This window comes from Chenopodium album, chromosome 16 (assembly GCF_948465745.1).
Source record: "Chenopodium album chromosome 16, dcCheAlbu1.1, whole genome shotgun sequence".
NCBI classification, from domain to species: domain Eukaryota; kingdom Viridiplantae; phylum Streptophyta; class Magnoliopsida; order Caryophyllales; family Amaranthaceae; genus Chenopodium; species Chenopodium album.
The window spans coordinates 24,628,541-24,650,651 of NC_137849.1; positions in this window are offsets into that span (position 1 = coordinate 24,628,541).

Consider the following 22,111-nt stretch of genomic DNA (forward strand, 5'->3'; position numbering starts at 1 on the left):
TGAAAGTCAAAATGCATTCAACAAAGCTATTTGAATCAAATGAATGTCAAACACATTCATACAAAGCTTTTTGAAGTAAATGAATGTCAAATGCATTCAACAAAGCTATTTGAAACAAATGAAAGTCAAATGCATTCAACAAAGCTATTTGAATCAAATGAAAGTCAAACACATTCAATCAAAGATTTTTAAAGCAAATGAAAGTCAAAATGCATTCAACAAAGCTATTTGAATCAAATGAAAGTCAAACGCATTTATACAAAGCTTTTTGAATCAAATGAAAGTCAAATGCATACAACAAAGTTATTTGAATCAAATGAAAGTCAAACACATTCAAACAAAGCTTTTAGACTCAAATGAAAGTCAAATGCATTCAAAAAAGCCATTTAGATCAAATGAAAGTCAAACACATTCAAAAAAAGCTTTTGGAAACAAATGAAAGTCAAATGCATTCAACAAAGCTATCTGAATAATATAAAAGTCAAATGCATTCAATAAACCTATTTAAATCAAATGAAAGTCAAACACATTCAAAGAAAGCTTTTTGAAGCAAATGAAAGTCAAATGCATTCAACAAAGCTACTTGAACAAATGAAAGTCAAACACATTCAAAAAAACCTTTTTGAAGCAAGTGAAAGTCAAATGCATTCAACAAAGCTATTTGAATAAAATGAAAGTCAAACTCATTCAAAAAAAGCTATTTGAATCAAATGAAAGTCAATTTCATTCCACAAAGCTATTTGAATCAAATGGAAGTCAAACACATTAAAAAAAAGCTTTTTGAATAAATGAAAGTAAAATGCATTCAACAAAGCTAATTGAATCAAATGAAAGTCAAACACATTCAAACAAAGCTTTTTAAAGCAAATGAATGTCAAAGTGATTTCAACAAAGCTATTTGAATCAAATGAAAGTCAAAAGCATTCAAACAAAGCTTTTTCAATCAAATGAAAGTCAAATGCATTTAACGAAGCTATTTGAATCAAATGAAAGTCAAACACACTCAAACAAAGTTTTTTGACTCAAATAAAAGTCAAATGCATTAAAACAAGCAATTTAGATCAAATGAAAGTCAAACACATTCAAAAAAAGCTTTTTTAAACAAATGAAAGTCAAATGCATTCAACAAATGAAAGTCAAACATATTCAAACGAAGCTTTTTGAAGCAAATGAAAGTCAAATGCATTTAAGAAAGCTATTTGAATCAAATGAAAGTCAAATACATTTAAAAAAATCTTTTTGAATCAAATGAAAATCAAATGCAATCAACAAATCAATTTGAACCAAATGAAAGTCAAACACATTTAAACAAAGCATTTTTAAGCAAATGAATGTCAATTGCAGTCAACAAAGCTATATGAATAAAATGAAAGTCAAAGACATTCAAACAAAGCTTTTTGAAGCAAATGAATGTCAAATGCATTTAATAAAACTATTTGAATCAAATGAAAGTCAAATGCATTCAACAAAGCTATTTAAATAAAATGAAAGTCAAACACATTCAAACAAAGCTTTGTGAATAAATGAAAGTAAAATGCATTCAATAAAGATATTTGAATCAAATGAATTCAAACACATTCAAACAAAGCTTTTTAAATCAAATGAAACACAACACATTTAAACAAAGCATTTTAAAGCAAATGAAAGTCAAATGCATGCAACAAAGCTATTTGAATCAAATGAATGTCAAACATATTCAAACAAAGGTTTTTAAATCAAATGAAAGTCAAACACATTCAAACAAAGCTTTTTGAAGCAAATGAAAATCAAATGCATTCAACAAAGCAGTTTGAATCAAATGAAAGTCAAACGCATTTATACAAAGCTTTTTGAATCAAATGAAAGTCAAATGCATACAACAAAGTTATTTGAATCAAATGAAAGTCAAACACATTCAAACAAAGCTTTTAGACTCAAATGAAAGTCAAATGCATTCAAAAAAGCCATTTAGATCAAATGAAAGTCAAACACATTCAAAAAAAGCTTTTGGAAACAAATGAAAGTCAAATGCATTCAACAAAGCTATCTGAATAATATAAAAGTCAAATGCATTCAATAAACCTATTTAAATCAAATGAAAGTCAAACACATTCAAAGAAAGCTTTTTGAAGCAAATGAAAGTCAAATGCATTCAACAAAGCTACTTGAACAAATGAAAGTCAAACACATACAAAAAAACCTTTTTGAAGCAAGTGAAAGTCAAATGCATTCAACAAAGCTATTTGAATAAAATGAAAGTCAAACTCATTCAAAAAAAGCTATTTGAATAAAATGAAAGTCAATTTCATTCCACAAAGCTATTTGAATCAAATGGAAGTCAAACACATTAAAAAAAAGCTTTTTGAATAAATGAAAGTCAAATGCATTCAACAAAGCTATTTGAATAAAATGAAAGTCAAACTCGTTCAAAAAAAGCTATTTGAATCAAATGAAAGTCAATTTCATTCGACAAAGCTATTTGAATCAAATGGAAGTCAAACACATTAAAAAAAGCTTTTTGAATAAAAGAAAGTCAATTGCATTCAACAAAGCTATTTGAATCAAATGAAAGTCAAACACATTCAAACAAAGCTTTTTGAATCAAATGAAATTTAAATCCATTCAACAAAGTTATTTGAATCAAATGAAAGTCAAACACATTCAAACAAAGCTTTTTGAATCAAATGAAAGTAAAATGCATTCAACAAAGCTTTTTGAACCAAATGAATTTAAACACATTCAATTAAAGGTTCATAAATAAAATAAAAGTCAAACACATTAAAAAAAATCATTTCAAAGCAAATGAAAGTCAATTGCATTCAGCAAAGCTAGATGAATCAAATAAAAGTCAAACACATTCAAAAAAACCTTTTTGAAGCAAATGATAGTCGAACGCATTCAATAAAGCTATTTTAATCAAATGAAAGTCAAACACATTCAAACAATGCTTTTTAAAGCAAATGAAAGTTAAATGCATTAAACAAAGCTATATGAATGGAATGAAAGTCAAACAAATACAAACAAAGCTTTTGGACTCAAATGAAAGTTAAATGCATTTAACAAAGCAATTTGAATCAAATGAAATTCAAACACATTCAAATAAAGCTTTTTGAATAAATGAAAGTCAAATGCATTCAAGAAAACTATTTGAATAAAATGAAAGTCACATGCAATTAACAAAGCAATTTGAACCAAATGAAAGTCAAACACATTCAAAGAAAGCTTTTTCAAGCAAATGAAAGTTTAATGCGTTAAACAAAGCTATATGAATCAAATTAAAGTCAAACACATTCAAACAAAGCTTTTTGAAGCAAATGAAAGTCAAATGCATTTAATAAAGCTATTTGAATCAAATGAAAGTCAAATGCAATTAACAAAGCTATTTAAATAAAATGAAAGTCAAACATATTCAAACAAAGCATTTTGAAGCAAGTGAAAGTCAAACACTGTCAATAAAGTTATTAGAATCAAATGATAGTCAAACACATTCAAACAAAGCTTTTTGAAGCACATGAAAGTCAAATGCATTCAACAAAGCTATTTGATTCAAATGAAAATCAAAGACATTCAAACAAAGCTTTTTGAATTAAATGAAATTCATATGCATTTAATAAAGCTATTTGAATCAAATGAAAGTCAAATGCATTCAACAAAGCTATTTAAATAAAATGAAAGTCAAACACATTCAAACAAAGCTTTTTGAAGCAAATGAAAGTCAAACATTGTCAATAAAGTTATTAGAATCAAATGATAGTCAAACACATTTAAACAAAGCTTTTTGAAGCACATGAAAGTCAAATGCATTCAACAAAGCTATTTGAATCAAATGAAAGTCAAACACATTCAAACAAAGGTTTTTGAATCAAATCAAATTCATATGCATTCAATAAAGCTATTTTTATCAAACGAAAGTGAAACACATTCAAACAATGCTTTTGACTCAAATGAAAGTCAAATGCATTAAAAAAAAGCCATTTAGATCAAATAAAAGTCAAACACATTCAAAAAAGCTTTTTGAATCTAATGAAAGTCAAATGCATTCAAGAAAGCTATTTAGAGCAAATGAAAGTCAAACACATTCAAACAAAGTTTTTTGTTGCAAATGAAAGTCAAATGCATTCAACTAAGCTATTTGAATCAAATGAAAGTCAAACACATTCAAACAAAGCTTTTTGAAACAAATGAAAGTCAATTTCATTTAACAAAGCTATTTGAATCAAATGGAAGACAAACACATTCAAACAAAGCTTTTTGAATCAAATGAAAGTAAAATGCATTCAACAAAGCTATTTGAATCAAATGATTTTAAACACATTCATCTAAAGGTTCATAAATAAAATAAAAGTCAAACACATTAAAAAAAATCATTTCAAAGCAAATGATAGTCAATTGCATTCAGCAAAGCTAGATGAATCTAATAAAAGTCAAACACATTCAAACAAAGCTTTTTGAAGCAAATGAAATTCAAATGCATTCAAAAAAGCTATTTAGATCAAACGAAAGTCAAACACATTCAAACAAAGCTTTTTCAAGCAAATGAAAGTTAAATGCATTCAACAAAGCTATTTGAATCAAATGACATTCAAACACATTCAAACAATGCTTTTTGAAGCAAATGAAAGTCAAATGCATTTAATAAAGCTATTTGAATCAAATGAAAGTCAAATGCAATTAACAAAGCTATTTAAATAAAATGAAAGTCAAACATATTCAAACAAAGCATTTTGAAGCAAGTGAAAGTCAAACACTGTCAATAAAGTTATTAGAATCAAATGATAGTCAAACACATTCAAACAAAGCTTTTTGAAGCACATGAAAGTCAAATGCATTCAACAAAGCTATTTGATTCAAATGAAAATCAAAGACATTCAAACAAAGCTTTTTGAATTAAATGAAATTCATATGCATTTAATAAAGCTATTTGAATCAAATGAAAGTCAAATGCATTCAACAAAGCTATTTAAATAAAATGAAAGTCAAACACATTCAAACAAAGCTTTTTGAAGCAAATGAAAGTCAAACATTGTCAATAAAGTTATTAGAATCAAATGATAGTCAAACACATTTAAACAAAGCTTTTTGAAGCACATGAAAGTCAAATGCATTCAACAAAGCTATTTGAATCAAATGAAAGTCAAACACATTCAAACAAAGGTTTTTGAATCAAATCAAATTCATATGCATTCAATAAAGCTATTTTTATCAAACGAAAGTGAAACACATTCAAACAATGCTTTTGACTCAAATGAAAGTCAAATGCATTAAAAAAAAGCCATTTAGATCAAATAAAAGTCAAACACATTCAAAAAAGCTTTTTGAATCTAATGAAAGTCAAATGCATTCAAGAAAGCTATTTAGAGCAAATGAAAGTCAAACACATTCAAACAAAGTTTTTTGTTGCAAATGAAAGTCAAATGCATTCAACTAAGCTATTTGAATCAAATGAAAGTCAAACACATTCAAACAAAGCTTTTTGAAACAAATGAAAGTCAATTTCATTTAACAAAGCTATTTGAATCAAATGGAAGACAAACACATTCAAACAAAGCTTTTTGAATCAAATGAAAGTAAAATGCATTCAACAAAGCTATTTGAATCAAATGATTTTAAACACATTCATCTAAAGGTTCATAAATAAAATAAAAGTCAAACACATTAAAAAAAATCATTTCAAAGCAAATGATAGTCAATTGCATTCAGCAAAGCTAGATGAATCTAATAAAAGTCAAACACATTCAAACAAAGCTTTTTGAAGCAAATGAAATTCAAATGCATTCAAAAAAGCTATTTAGATCAAACGAAAGTCAAACACATTCAAACAAAGCTTTTTCAAGCAAATGAAAGTTAAATGCATTCAACAAAGCTATTTGAATCAAATGACATTCAAACACATTCAAACAATGCTTTTTGAAGCAAATGAAAGACAAATGCATTAAACAACGCTATATGAATCAAATGAAATTCAAACACATACAAACAAATCTTTTGGACTCAAATGAAAGTCAAATGCATTCAACAAAGACATTTGAATCAAATTAAAGTCAAATGCATTCAACAAAGCTATTTGAATCAAATGAAAGCCAAACACATTCAAACAAAGCTTTTTGAAGCAAATGAAAGTCAAATGCATTCAACAAAGCTATTTGAATCAAATAAAAGTTAAATGCATTCAAACAAAGCTATTTGAATCAAATGAAAGTCAAACACATTCAAACAAAACTTTTTAAAGCAAATGAAAGTCAAAATGCATTCAACAAAACTAATTGAATCAAATGAAAGTTAAACACATTCAAACAAAGCTTTTTGAAGCAAATGAAAGTTAAACATATTAGAAAAAAGGTTTTTGAAGTAAATGAAAATCAAACGCATTTAACAAAGCAGTTTGAATCGAATGAAAGTTAAACACATTCAAACAAAGCTTTTTGAATAAAATGAAAGTCAAATGCATTCAACAAAGCTATTTGAATCAAATGAAAGTCAAACACATTCAAAAAATGCTTTTTGAAGCAAATGAAAGTCAAATGCATTCAACAAAGCTATTTGACTAAAATGAAAGTCAAATGCATTCAATAAAGCTATTTGAATCAAATGAAAGTCAAATGCATTCAACAAATCTATTTGAACCATATGAATTTAAACACATTCAATTAAAGGTTTTTAAATAAAATAAAAGTCAAACACATTAAAAAAAAATCATTTTGAAGGAAATGAAAGTCAATTGCATTCAACAAATCTATTTGAATCAAGTGAAAGTCAATACACATTCAAACAAAGCTTTTTAACTCAAATGAAAGTCAAATGCATTAAAAAAAGCGATTTGGATGAAATGAAAGTGAAACACATTCATACAAAGCTTTTTGAAGCAAATGAAAGTCAAATGCATTCAACAAAGCTTTTTGAATCAAATGAAAGTCAAACACATTCAAACAAAGCTTTTTGAAGCAAATGAAAGTCAAAATGCATTCAACAAAGCTATTTGAATCAAATGAATGTCAAACACATTCATACAAAGCTTTTTGAAGTAAATGAAAGTCAAATGCATTCAACAAAGCTATTTGAAACAAATGAAAGTCAAATGCATTCAACAAAGCTATTTGAATCAAATGAAAGTCAAACACATTCAATCAAAGCTTTTTAAAGCAAATGAAAGTCAAAATGCATTCAACAAAGCTATTTGAATCAAATGAAAGTCAAACGCATTTATACAAAGCTTTTTGAATCAAATGAAAGTCAAATGCATACAACAAAGTTATTTGAATCAAATGAAAGTCAAACACATTCAAACAAAGCTTTTAGACTCAAATGAAAGTCAAACACATTCAAAAAAAGCTTTTGGAAACAAATGAAAGTCAAATGCATTCAACAAAGCTATCTGAATAATATAAAAGTCAAATGCATTCAATAAACCTATTTAAATCAAATGAAAGTCAAACACATTTAAAGAAATCTTTTTGAAGCAAAGGAAAGTCAAATGCATTCAACAAAGCTACTTGAACAAATGAAAGTCAAACACATTCAGAAAAACCTTTTTGAAGCAAGTGAAAGTCAAATGCATTCAAAAAAGCTATTTGAATAAAATGAAAGTCAAACTCATTCAAAAAATGCTATTTGAATCAAATGAAAGTCAATTTCATTCAACAAAGCTATTTGAATCAAATGGAAGTCAAACACATTAAAAAAAAGCTTTTTGAATAAATGAAAGTTAAATGCATTCAACAAAGCTATTTGAATAAAATGAAAGTCAAACTCATTCAAAAAAAGCTATTTGAATCAAATGAAAGTCAATTTCATTCAACAAAGCTATTTGAATCAAATGGAAGTCAAACAGATTAAAAAAAAGCTTTTTGAATAAATGAAAGTCAATTGCATTCAACAAAGCTATTTGAATCAAATGAAAGTCAAACACATTCAAACAAAGCTTTTAAATCAAATGAAATTTAAATCCATTCAACAAAGTTATTTGAATCAAATGAAAGTCAAACACATTCAAACAAAGCTTTTTAAATTAAATGAAAGTAAAATGCATTCAACAAAGCTTTTTGAACCAAATGAATTTAAACACATTCAATTAAAGGTTCATAAATAAAATAAAAGTCAAACACATTAAAAAAAATCATTTCAAAGCAAATAAAAGTCAATTGCATTCAGCAAAGCTAGATGAATCAAATAAAAGTCAAACACATTCAAAAAAACCTTTTTGAAGCAAATGATAGTCGAACGCATTCAATAAAGCTATTTTAATCAAATGAAAGTCAAACACATTCAAACAATGCTTTTTAAAGCAAATGAAAGTTAAATCCATTTAACAAAGCTATATGAATCGAATGAAAGTCAAACACATACAAACAAAGCTTTTGGACTCAAATGAAAGTTAAATGCATTCAACAAAGCAATTTGAATCAAATGAAAGTCAAACACATTTAAATAAAGCTTTTTGAATAAATGAAAGTCAAATGCATTGAAGAAAATTATTTGAATCAAATGGAAGTCACATGCAATCAACAACGCAATTTGAACCAAATGAAAGTCAAACACATTCAAAGAAAGCTTTTTCAAGCAAATGAAAGTTTAATGCGTTAATCAAAGCTATATGAATCAAATTAAAGTCAAACACATTCAAACAAAGCTTTTTGAAGCAAATGAAAGTCAAATGCATTTAATAAAACTATTTGAATCAAATGAAAGTCAAATGCATTCAACAAAGCTATTTAAATAAAATGAAAGTCAAACACATTCAAACAAAGCTTTTTGAATAAATGAAAGTAAAATGCATTCAACAAAGATATTTGAATCAAATGAATTCAAACACATTCAAACAAAGCTTTTTAAATCAAATGAAACACAACACATTTAAACAAAGCATTTTAAAGCAAATGAAAGTCAAATGCATGCAACAAAGCTATTTGAATCAAATGAATGTCAAACATATTCAAACAAAGGTTTTTAAATCAAATGAAAGTCAAACACATTCAAACAAAGCATTTTGAAGCAAATGAAAGTCAATTGCATTCAACAAAGCTAATAGAATCAAATGAAAGTCAAACACATTCAAACAAAGATTTTTGAAGCAAATGAAAGTTAAACATGTTAGAAAAAAGCTTTTTGAAGTAAATGAAAATCAAATGCATTTAACAAAGCAGTTTGAATCGAATGAAAGTTAAACACATTCAAACAAAGCTTTTTGAATCAAATGAAAGTCAAATGCATTCAACAAAGCTATTTGAATCAAATGAAAGTCAAACACATTCAAAAAATGCTTTTTGAAGCAAATGAAAGTCAAATGCATTCAACAAAGCTATTTGAATAAAATGAAAGTCAAATGCATTCAATAAAGCTATTTGAATGAAATGAAAGTCAAACACATTCAACCAAAGCTTTTTGAATCAAATGAAAGTCAAATGCATTCAACAAATCTATTTGAACCAAATGAATTTAAACACATTCAATTAAAGGTTTTTAAATAAAATAAAAGTCAAACACATTAAAAAAAAATCATTTTGAAGGAAATGAAAGTCATTTGCATTCAACTAATCTATTTGAATCAAGTGAAAGTCAAACACATTCAAACAAAGCTTTTTAACTCAAATGAAAGTTAAATGCAATAAAAAAAGCGATTTGGATGAAATGAAAGTGAAACACATTCAAACAATGCTTTTTGAAGCAAATGAAAGTCAAATGCATTCAACAAAGCTTTTTGAATCAAATGAAAGTCAAACACATTCAAACAAAACTTTTTGAAGCAAATGAAAGTCAAAATGCATTCACCGAAGCTATTTGAATCAAATGAATGTCAAACACATTCATACAAAGCTTTTTGAAGTAAATGAAAGTCAAATGCATTCAACAAAGCTATTTGAAACAAATGAAAGTCAAATGCATTCAACAAAGCTATTTGAATCAAATGAAAGTCAAACACATTCAATCAAAGCTTTTTAAAGCAAATGAAAGTCAAAATGCATTCAACAAAGCTATTTGAATCAAATGAAAGTCAAACGCATTTATACAAAGCTTTTTAAATCAAATGAAAGTCAAATGCATACAACAAATTTATTTGAATCAAATGAAAGTCAAACACATTCAAACAAAGCTTTTAGACTCAAATGAAAGTCAAATGCATTTAAAAAAGCCATTTAGATCAAATGAAAGTCAAACACATTCAAAAAATGCTTTTGGAAACAAATGAAAGTCAAATGCATTCAACAAAGCTATCTGAATAATATAAAAGTCAAATGCATTCAATAAACCTATTTAAATCAAATCAAAGTCAAACACATTCAAAGAAAGCTTTTTGAAGCAAATGAAAGTCAAATGCATTTAACAAAGCTACTTGAACAAATGAAAGTCAAACATATTCAAAAAAACCTTTTTGAAGCAAGTGAAAGTCAAATGCATTCAACAAAGCTATTTGAATAAAATGAAAGTCAAACTCATTCAAAAAAAGCTATTTGAATCAAATGAAAGTCAATTTCATTCAACAAAGCTATTTGAATCAAATGGAAGTCAAACACATTTAAAAAAAGCTATTTGAATAAATGAAAGTCAATTGCATTTAACAAAGCTATTTGAATCAAATGAAAGTCAAACACATTCAAACAAAGCTTTTTGAATCAAATGAAATTCAAATCCATTCAACAAAGGTATTTGAATCAAATGAAAGTCAAACACATTCAAACAAAGCTTTTTGAATCAAATAAAAGTAAAATGCATTCAACAAAGCTTTTTGAACCAAATGAATTTAAACACATTCAATTAAAGGTTCATAAATAAAATAAAAGTCAAACACATTATAAAAAATCATTTCAAAGCAAATGAAAGTCAATTGCATTCAGCAAAGCTAGATGAATCAAATAAAAGTCAAACACATTCAAAAAAACCTTTTTGAAGCAAATGATAGTCGAATGCATTCAATAAAGCTATTTTACTCAAATGAAAGTCAAACACATTCAAACAAAGCTTATTGAATCAAATGAAAGTCAAATGCATTCTAAAAAGCTATTTAGACCAAACGAATGTCGAACACATTCAAATAAAGCTTTTTAAAACAAATGAAAGTTAAATGCATTCAACAAAGCTATTTAAATCAAATGAAAGTCAAACACATTCAAACAATGCTTTTTAAAGCAAATGAAAGTTAAATGCATTAAACAAAGCTATATGAATCGAATGAAAGTCAAACACATACAAACAAAGCTTTTGGACTCAAATGAAAGTTAAACGCATTCAACAAAGCAATTTGAATCAAATGAAAGTCAAACACATTCAAACAAAGCTTTTTGAATAAATGAAAGTCAAATGCATTCAAGAAAACTATTTGAATCAAATAAAATTCACATGCAATCAACAAAGCAATTTGAACCAAATGAAAGTCAAACACATTCAAAAAAGCTTTTTCAAGCAAATGAAAGTTTAATGCGTTAAACAAAGCTACATGAATCAAATTAAAGTCAAACACATTCAAAGAAAGCTTTTTCAAGCAAATGAAAGTTTAATGCGTTAAACAAAGCTATATGAATCAAATTAAAGTCAAACACATTCAAACAAAGCTTTTTGAAGCAAATGAAAGTCAAATGCATTTAATAAAGCTATTTGAATCAAATGAAAGTCAAATGCATTCAACAAAGCTATTTAAATAAAATAAAAGTCAAACATATTCAAACAAAGCTTTTTGAAGCAAGTGAAAGTCAAACACTGTCAATAAAGTTATTAGAATCAAATGATAGTCAAACACATTCAAACAAAGCTTTTTGAAGCACATGAAAGTAAAATGCAGTCAACAAAGCTATTTGAATCAAATGAAAATCAAAGACATTCAAACAAAGCTTTTTGAATCAAATGAAATTCATATGCATTTAATAAAGCTATTTGAATCAAATGAAAGTCAAATGCATTCAACAAAGCTATTTAAATAAAATGAAAGTCAAACACATTCAAACAAAGCTTTTTGAAGGAAATGAAAGTCAAACACTCTCAATAAAGTTATTAGAATCAAATGATAGTCAAACACATTTAAACAAAGCTTTTTGAAGCACATGAAAGTCAAATGCATTCAACAAAGCTATTTGAATCAAATGAAAGTCAAACACATTCAAACAAAGCTTTTTGAATCAAATGAAATTCATATGCATTCAACAAAGCTATTTTTATCAAATGAAAGTCAAACACATTCAAACAAAGCTTTTGACTCAAATGAAAGTCAAATGCATTAAAAAAAGCCATTTAAATCAAATGAAAGTCAAACACTTTCAAAAAAAGCTTTTTGAATATAATGAAAGTCAAATGCATTCAAGAAAGCTATTTAGAGCAAATGAAAGTCAAACACATTCAAACAAAGGTTTTTGTTGCAAATGAAAGTCAAATGCATTCAACTAAGCTATTTGAATCAAATGAAAGTCAAACACATTGAAACAAAGCTTTTTGAAACAAATGAAAGTCAATTTCATTTAATAAAGCTATTTGAATCAAATGGAAGACAAACACATTCAAACAAAGCTTTTTGAATCAAATGAAAGTAAAATTCATTCAACAAAGCTATTTGAATCAAATGAATTTAAACACATTCATCTAAAGGTTCATAAATAAAATAAAAGTCAAACACATTAAAAAAAATCATTTCAAAGCAAATGATAGTCAATTGCATTCAGCAAAGCTAGATGAATCTAATAAAAGTCAAATACATTCAAACAAAGCTTTTTGAAGCAAATGAAAGTCAAATGCATTCAAAAAAGCTATTTAGATCAAACGAAAGTCAAACACATTCAAACAAAGCTTTTTCAAGCAAATGAAAGTTAAATGCATTCAACAACGCTATTTGAATCAAAATGACATTCAAACACATTCAAACAATGCTTTTTGAAGCAAATGAAAGACAAATGCATTAAACAAAGCTATATGAATCAAATGAAAGTTAAACACATACAAACAAAGCTTTTGGACTGAAATGAAAGTCAAATGCATTCAACAAAGACATTTGAATCAAATTAAAGTCAAATGCATTCAACAAAGCTATTTGAATCAAATGAAAGCCAAACACATTCAAACAAAGCTTTTTGAAGCAAATGAAAGTCAAATGCATTCAACAAAGCTATTTGAATCAAATAAAAGTTAAATGCATTCAAACAAAGCTATTTGGATCAAATGAAAGTCAAACTTATTCAAACAAAGCTTTTTAAAGCAAATGAAAGTCAAAATGCATTCAACAAAACTATTTGAATCAAATGGAATCCAAAAGCATTCAAACAAAACTTTTTCAATCAAATGAAAGTCAAATGCATTCAACAAAGCTATTTGAATCAAATGAAAGTCAAACACATTCAAACAAAGCTTTTGACTCAAATGAAAGTCAAATGCATTAAAAAAAACCATTTAGATCAAATGAAAGTCAAACACATTCAAAAAAAGCTTTTTGAAACAAAAGAAAATCAAATGCATTCAACAAAGCTATCTGAATCAAATGAAAGCACAACACATTCAAACAAAGCTTTTTTGAAGCAAATGAAAGTCAAATGCATTCAACAAAGCTATTTGAATCAAATGAAAGTCAAACACATTCAAACAAATCTTTTTGAATAAAATGAAAGTCAAATGCATTCAACAAAACTATTTGAATCAAATGAAAGTCACATGCACTCAACAAAGCAATTTGAACCAAATGAAAGTCAAACACATTCAAAGAAAGCTTTTTCAAGCAAATGAAAGTTTAATGCGTTAAACAAAGCTATATGAATCAAATTAAAGTCAAACACATTCAAACAAAGCTTTTTGAATAAAATGAAAGTTAAATGCATTCAAGAAAGCTATTTGAATCAAATGAAAGTTAAACACATTCAAACAAAGCTTTTTGAATAAATGAAAGTAAAATGCATTCAACAAAGCTAATTGAATCAAATGAAAGTCAAACACATTCAAACAAAGCTTTTTAAAGCAAATGAATGTCAAAGTGATTTCAACAAAGCTATTTGAATCAAATGAAAGTCAAAAGCATTCAAACAAAGCTTTTTCAATCAAATGAAAGTCAAATGCATTTAACGAAGCTATTTGAATCAAATGAAAGTCAAACACATTCAAACAAAGTTTTTTGACTCAAATGAAAGTCAAATGCATTAAAACAAGCAATTTAGATCAAATGAAAGTCAAACACATTCAAAAAAAGCTTTTTTAAACAAATGAAAGTCAAATGCATTCAACAAAGCTATCTGAATCAAATGAAAGTCAAACACATTCAAACGAAGCTTTTTGAAGCAAATGAAAGTCAAATGCATTCAAGAAAGCTATTTGAATCAAATGAAAGTCAAACACATTCAAACAAAGCATTTTGAAGCAAATGAATGTCAATTGCAGTCAACAAAGCTATATGAATAAAATGAAAGTCAAAGACATTCAAACAAAGCTTTTTGAAGCAAATGAAAGTCAAATGCATTTAATAAAACTATTTGAATCAAATGAAAGTCAAATGCATTCAACAAAGCTATTTAAATAATATGAAAGTCAAACACATTCAAACAAAGCTTTTTGAATAAATAAAAGTAAAATGCATTCAACAAAGATATTTGAATCAAATGAATTCAAACACATTCAAACAAAGCTTTTTAAATCAAATGAAACACAACACATTTAAACAAAGCATTTTAAAGCAAATGAAAGTCAAATGCATGCAACAAAGCTATTTGAATCAAATGAATGTCAAACATATTCAAATAAAGGTTTTTAAATCAAATGAAAGTCAAACACATTCAAACAAAGCATTTTGAAGCAAATGAAAGTCAATTGCATTCAACAAAGCTAATAGAATCAAATGAAAGTCAAACACATTCAAACAAAGCTTTTTGAAGCAAATGAAAGTTAAACATATTAGAAAAAAGCTTTTTGAAGTAAATGAAAATCAGATGCATTTAACAAAGCAGTTTGCATTGAATGAAAGTTAAACACATTCAAACAAAGCTTTTTGAATCAAATGAAAGTCAAATGCATTCAACAAAGGTATTTGAATCAAATGAAAGTCAAACACATTCAAAAAATGCTTTTTGAAGCAAATGAAAGTCAAATGCATTCAACAAAGCTATTTGAATAAAATGAAAGTCAAATGCATTCAATAAAGCTATTTGAATGAAATGAAAGTCAAACACATTCAACCAAAGCTTTTTGAATCAAATGAAAGTCAAATGCATTCAACAAATCTATTTGAACTAAATGAATTTAAACACATTCAATTAAAGGTTTTTAAATAAAATAAAAGTCAAACACATTAAAAAAAAATCATTTTGAAGGAAATGAAAGTCAATTGCATTCAACAAATCTATTTGAATCAAGTGAAAGTCAAACACATTCAAACAAAGCTTTTTAACTCAAATGAAAGTTAAATGCATTAAAAAAAGCGATTTGGATGAAATGAAAGTGAAACACATTCAAACAAAGCTTTTTGAAGCAAATGAAAGTCAAATCCATTCAACAAAGCTTTTTGAATCAAATGAAAGTCAAACACATTCAAACAAATCTTTTTGAAGCAAATGAAAGTCAAAATGCATTCAACAAAGCTATTTGAATCAAATGAATGTCAAACACATTCATACAAAGCTTTTTGAATCAAATGAAAGTCAAATGCATACAACAAAGTTATTTGAATCAAATGAAAGTTAAACACATTCAAACAAAGCTTTTAGACTCAAATGAAAGTCAGATGCATTTAAAAAAGCCATTTAGATCAAATGAAAGTCAAACACATTCAAAAAATGCTTTTGGAAACAAATGAAAGTCAAATGCATTCAACAAAGCTATCTGAATAATATAAAAGTCAAATGCATTCAATAAACCTATTTAAATCAAATCAAAGTCAAACACATTCAAAGAAAGCTTTTTGAAGCAAATGAAAGTCAAATGCATTCAACAAAGCTACTTGAACAAATGAAAGTCAAACACATTCAAAAAAACCTTTTTGAAGCAAGTGAAAGTCAAATGCATTCAACAAAGCTATTTGAATAAAATGAAAGTCAAACTCATTCAAAAAAAGCTATTTGAATCAAATGAAAGTCAATTTCATTCAACAAAGCTATTTGAATCAAATGGAAGTCAAACACATTAAAAAAAAGCTTTTTGAATAAATGAAAGTCAATTGCATTTAACAAAGCTATTTGAATCAAATGAAAGTCAAACACATTCAAACAAAGCTTTTTGAATCAAATGAAATTCAAATCCATTCAACAAAGGTATTTGAATCAAATGAATGTCAAAAACATTCAAACAAAGCTTTTAGACTTAAATAAAATTTAAACACATTCAAACAAAGCTTTTAGACTCAAATGAAAGTCAATTGCATTTAACAAAGCAGTTTGACTCGAATGAAAGTTAAACACATTCAAACAAAGCTTTTTGAATCAAATGAAAGTCAAATGCATTCAACAAAGCCATTTGAATCAAATGAAAGTCAAACACATTCAAAAAATGCTTTTTGAAGCAAATGAAAGTCAAATGCATTCAACAAAGCTATTTGAATAAAATGAAAGTCAAATGCATTCAATAAAGCTATTTGAATGAATTGAAAGTCAAACACATTTAACCAAAGCTTTTTGAATCAAATGAAAGTCAAATGCATTCAACAAATCTATTTGAACCAAATGAATTTAAACACATTCAATTAAAGGTTTTTAAATAAAATAAAAGTCAAACACATTAAAAAAAAATCATTTTGTAGGAAATGAAAGTCAATTGCATTCAACAAATCTATTTGAATCAAGTGAAATTCAAACACATTCAAACAAAGCTTTTTGACTCAAATGAAAGTCAAATGCATTAAAAAAAGCGATTTGGATGAAATGAAAGTGAAACACATTCAAACAAAGCTTTTTGAAGCAAATGAAAGTCAAATGCATTCAACAAAGATTTTTGAATCAAATGAAAGTCAAACACATTCAAACAAAGCTTTTTGAAGCAAATGAAAGTCAAAATGCATTCAACAAAGCTATTTGAATCAAATGAATCTCAAACACATTCATACAAAGCTTTTTGAAGTAAATGAAAGTCAAATGCATTCAACAAAGCTATTTGAAACAAATGAAAGTCAAATGCATTCAACAAAGCTATTTGAATCAAATGAAAGTCAAACACATTCAAACAAAGCTTTTTAAAGCAAATGAAAGTTAAAATGCATTCAACAAAGCTATTTGAATCAAATGAAAGTCAAACGCATTTATACAAAGCTTTTTGAATAAAATGAAAGTCAAATGCATACAACAAAGTTATTTGAATCAAATGAAAGTCAAACACATTCAAACAAAGCTTTTAGACTCAAATGAAAGTCAAATGCATTCAAAAAAGCCATTAAGATCAAATGAAAGTCAAACACATTCAAAAAAAGCTTTTGGAAACAAATGAAAGTCAAATGCATTCGACAAAGCTATCTGAATAATATAAAAGTCAAATGCATTCAATAAACCTATTTAAATTAAATGAAAGTCAAACACATTCAAAGAAAGCTTTTTGAAGCAAATGAAAGTCAAATGCATTCAACAAAGCTACTTGAACAAATGAAAGTCAAACACATTCAAAAAAACCTTTTTGACGCAAGTGAAAGTCAAATGCATTCAACAAAGCTATTTGAATAAAATGAAATTCAAACTCATTCAAAAAAAGCTATTTGAATCAAATGAAAGTCAATTTCATTCAACAAAGCTATTTGAATCAAATGGAAGTCAAACACATTTAAAAAAAGCTTTTTGAATAAATGAAAGTCAATTGCATTCAACAAAGCTATTTGAATCAAATGAAAGTCAAACACATTCAAACAAAGCTTTTTGAATCAAATGAAATTCAAATTCATTCAACAGAGTTATTTGAATCAATTGAAAGTCAAACACATTCAAACAAAGCTTTTTGAATCAAATGAAAGTAAAATGCATTCAACAAAGCTTTTTGAACCAAATGAATTTAAACACATTCAAACAAAGCTTTTTAAAGCAAATGAAAGTCAAAATGCATTCAACAAAGCTATTTGAATCAAATGAAAGTCAAACGCATTTATACAAAGCTTTTTGAATCAAATGAAAGTCAAATGCATACAACAAAGTTATTTGAATCAAATGAAAGTCAAACACATTCAAACAAAGCTTTTAGACTCAAATGAAAGTCAAATGCATTCAAAAAAGCCATTAAAATCAAATGAAAGTCAAACACATTCAAAAAAAGCTTTTAGAAACAAATGAAAGTCAAATGCATTCGACAAAGCTATCTGAATAATATAAAAGTCAAATGCATTCAATAAACCTATTTAAATTAAATGAAAGTCAAACACATTCAAAGAAAGCTTTTTGAAGCAAATGAAAGTCAAATGCATTCAACAAAGCTACTAGAACAAATGAAAGTCAAACACATTCAAAAAAACCTTTTTGAAGCAAGTGAAAGTCAAATGCATTCAACAAAGCTATTTGAATAAAATGAAAGTCAAACTCATTCAAAAAAGCTATTTGAATCAAATGAGAGTCAATTTCATTCAACAAAGCTATTTGAATCAAATGGAAGTCAAACACATTAAAAAAAAGCTTTTTGAATAAATGAAAGTCAATTGCATTCAACAAAGCTATTTGAATCAAGTGAAAGTCAAACACATTCAAACAAAGCTTTTTAAATCATATGAAAGTAAAATACATTCAAATAAAGCATTTTGAAGCAAATGCAAGTGAAATGAATTTAACAAAGCTATTTGAATCAAATAAAAGTCAAACACATTCAAACAAAGGTTTTTGAAGCAAATGAAAGTCAAATATATTCAACAAAACTATTAGAATCAAATGAAAGTCAAACTCATTCAAACAAAGTTTTTTGAATTAAATGAAAGTCGAATGCTTTCTATTAAGCTATTTGAATCAAATGAACATTAAACACATTAAACAAAGGTTTTTAACTCAAATGAAAATAAAACACATTCAAACAAAAAATTTTGAAGCAAATGAAAGTCAAATGCATTCAGTAAAGATATTTGAATCAAATGAGAGTCAAACACATTCAAAAAAAGAATTTTGAAGCAAATGAAAGTCAATTGCATTTAACGATGCTATTTGAATTAACTGAAAGTCAAACACATTAAAACAAAGCATTTCGAATCAAAAGAAAATAAAACACATTCAAACAAATTTTTATGAAGCAAATGAAAGTCAAATGCAATCAACAAAGCTATTTGAATCTAATGAAAGTATAACACATTAAAACAAAGGTTTTTGAATCAAATAAAAGTCAAATGCATTTAACAAAGCTATTTGAATCAAATGAAAGTAAAACACATTCAAACAAAGCTTTTATAATCAAATGAAAGCGAAATGCATTCAACAAAGCTATTCGAATCAAATAAATTCAAACACATTCAAACAAAGGTTTTGAAATCAAATGAAAGTCAAACACATTCAAACAAAGCACTTTGAAGCAAATGAAAGTCAATTGCATTCAACAAAGCTATATGAATCAAATGAAAGTCAAACACATTCAAACAATGCTTTTTAGAGCAAATGAATGTCAAAAGCATTCAACAAAGCAATGAAAATCTCAAATGAAAGTCAATTGCATTCAACAAAGCTATTTGAATCAAATGAAAGTTAAACACATTTTAATAAAGCTGTTTGAAGCAAATGAAAGTCAAATGCATTCAACAAAGCTATTTGAATTAAATGAAAGTTAAACCCATTCAAACAAAGCATTTTGAATCAAATGAAAGTCAAATGCACTCAAGATAGCTATTTGAATCAAATGAATTTAAACACATTCAAACAAAGGTTTTTAAATCAAATGAAAGTCAAAACATTTAAACAAATTATTTTGAAGTAAATGAAAGTCAATTGCATTCAACAAAGCTATTTGAATTAAATATAAGTGAAACACATTAAGACAAAGCTTTTTGAATCAAATGAAAGTCATATGAATTAAACAAAGCAAGTTTAATCAAATGAAAGTTAAACACATTCAAAAAAAGGTTTTTGAAGCAAATGAAAGTCAAATGCATTCAACAAAGCTATTTGAATAAAATGAAAGTCAAACGCATTCAAACAAAGCTTTTTGAACCAAATGAAAGTAAAATGTATTCAACAAAGCTATTTGAATTAAATGAAAGTCAAACAAATTAAATCAAAACTTTTTGAATCAAATGAAAGTCAAACACATTCAAATAATTTTTTTTGAAGCAAATGAAAGTCAAATGCAATTAACAAAGCTATTTGAATCTAATGATAGTCAAACACATTTTAACGAAGGTATTTAAATCAAATGAAAGTCAAACACATTTAAACAAACCTTTTTGAAGCAAATGAAAGTCAAATGCATTCAACCAAGGTTTTTGAATCAAATGAAAGTAAAACACATTCAAACAAAGCTTTTTAAAGCAAATGAAAGTGAAATGCATTCAACAAAGCTATTTAAATCAAATGAAAGTCCAACACATTTAAAAAAAGCTTTTTGAAGCAAATGAATGACAAATGCATTCAACAAAGCTATTTGAATCAAATGAAAGTCAAACACATTCAAACAAATCTTTTTGAATCAAATGAAAGTCAAATGCATTCAACAAAACTAATTGACTCAAATGAATTCAAACACATTCAAACAAAGGTTTTTAAATCAAATGCAAGTCAAACACATTCAAATAAAGCTTTTTGAAGCAAATGAAAGTCAAATGCATTCAAGATAGCTATTTGAATTAAATGAATTCAAACACATTCAAACAAAGGTTTTTAAATCAAATGAAAGACAAACACATTCAAAGAAAGCATTTTGAAGTAAATGAATGTCAATCGCATTCAACAAAGCTATTTGAATGAAATGAAAGTGAAACACATTGAAACAAAGGTTTTTGAATCAAATGAAAGTCGAATGCATTCAACAATGCTTTTTGAACCAAATGAAAGTCAATTACATTCAAACAACGCTTTTTGAATCAAATGAAAGTCGAATGCATTTTATAAAGCTATTGGAATCAACTGAAATTCAAATACATTCAAACAAAGCTTTTTAAAGCAAATGAATGTCAAATGCATTCGTCAAAGCTATTTGAATCAAACGAGTGTCAAACACATTCAAATAAAGCTTTTTGAATCAAATGAAAGTCAAATGCATTCAATAAAGCTATTTGAATCAAATGAAAGTCAAACACATTCAAACAAATATTTTTTAATCAAATAGAAGGTAAATGCATTCAACAAAGCTATTTGAATCAAATGAATTCAAACACATTAAAACAAAGGTTTTTAAATCAAATGAAAGTCAAACACAATTAAATAAAGCATTTTGAAGTAAATGCAAGTCAATTGCATTCAACAAAGCTATTTGAATTAAATGAAAGTCAAACACATCCAAACAAAGCTTTTTAAAGTAAATGAAAGTTAAATACATTGAACAAAGCTATTTGAATCAAATGAAAGTCAAACACATTTAAACAAAGCTATTTGAATCAAATGAAAAACAAATGTATTCAACAAAGCTATTTGAATCAAATGCAGGAAAACACATTCAAACATAGGTTTTTAAATTACATAAAAGTCAAACACATTCAAACAAAGCATTTTGAAGAAAATGAAAGTCAATTGCATTCAACAAAGGTATATGAATCAAATGAAAGTCAAACACATTCAAACAAAACTGTTTGAACCAAATGAAAGTCAAATACATTCAATAAAGCTATTTGTGTCAAATGAAAGTCAAGCACAATCAAACTAAGGTTTTTGAATCAATTGAAAGTCAAATGCATTCAACAAAGCTATTTTAATTAAATGAAAACCAAACAAATTAAAACATTGCATTTTGAATCAAATGAAAGTCAAATTCATTCAACAAAGCTATTTGAATCAAATGAATTCAAACACATTCAAATAAAGGTTTTTAAATCAAATGAAAACAAAACACATACAAACAAAGCTTTTTGAATCAAATGAAAGTCGAATGCATTTTATAAAGCTACTTAAATCAAATGAAAGTCAAACCCATTCAAACAAAGCTTTTTTAAGCAATTGCAAGTTAATTGCATTAAACAAAGATATTTGAATCAAACGAAAGTCAAATACATTCACTAAAGCTTTTTGAATCAAATGAAAGTCAAACACATTCAAACAAAAGTTTTTAAAGCAAATGAAAGGCAAATGAGTTCAACTAAGCTATTTGACTCAAA